This window comes from Solanum tuberosum, unplaced genomic scaffold, assembly GCF_000226075.1.
Source record: "Solanum tuberosum cultivar DM 1-3 516 R44 unplaced genomic scaffold, SolTub_3.0 scf00025, whole genome shotgun sequence".
NCBI lineage: Eukaryota > Viridiplantae > Streptophyta > Magnoliopsida > Solanales > Solanaceae > Solanum > Solanum tuberosum.
Genome location: NW_006238951.1, coordinates 1,994,181 through 1,995,205, shown reverse-complemented (window position 1 = coordinate 1,995,205; position 1,025 = coordinate 1,994,181).

Sequence of the window (1,025 nt, the reverse complement as noted above, 5' to 3'; positions counted from 1 at the left end):
CACAACATTTACTTTTTCTGCTCCTCCGCTCACATGCTTCAATACCAATCCCAACTCTGTCCTTATCTGGGCCATCTCCTCACGAATGTCATCTGCAGAATTGTCAGTGGTATTATGAACGGCAAATGTGTTTCTCCCATTATCTGACCTCCTAGTGCTCCATGGTTTATTGTTGCGAGAGATCCTCTCCAATTTTTCAGAAATCTGTGCCTATGTACAATCACCATATGAACCTCCAGCAATAGTGTCAAGTACTTCTTTATTGTTATCATCCTGTCCTCGATAGAAATATTCCTTAAGTGACTCTTCATCAATACGGTGATTTGGGACACTTCTAACAAAGGCAGTGAATCTGTCCCACGAGCTACTCACAGACTCTCCAGGTAATGTCACAAAATTGTTGACCCTATCTTTGTGATTGAGCTTCTTAGACACTGGATAGTACTTTGCTTTAAACACCTCTGCCAGTTGGTCCCATGTGAATATTGAGTTATACGGAAGCTCAGTGAACCATACTGCAGCATCGCCTGTCAGTGAAAGAGGGAACACTCGTAATCCAATGACATTCATATCCAAGTCTGGTCTACCTACACAACTTTTGCAAACCACTCTTAGCTTGGCCAAGTGAGCATGTGGATCCTCCGATGGCGATTCTGAAAACAAACCTTTTGCTGTAAGCATCTGCATCAAACTACTAGTCACCACAAATGTGTGTCCTGGAGGTAGAGGAGGTAGGACAATGGGTCCATCAGAGTCTGCTATGTCGATGTTGCCCCGATAGTTGTCATGTTGTCGTGGGCCTGGTGGACCATGCACTCTCACTGCATCTCTCAATTGATTTTCTGCTAGACCCCGGTTTTCACCACCAACTACTCTTGGCTGTTGTAACTCAACTGCTTCATCTAGATTTCCTCCGATAGGATTAACTGGAAGTCCTTGATTGTTCATACTTCGCAAAGTTCTGTTCAACTCTGGATCGTACGGAGTAAGTGGTTCGCCTTGGCTCCGTGTAATTGGCATACACT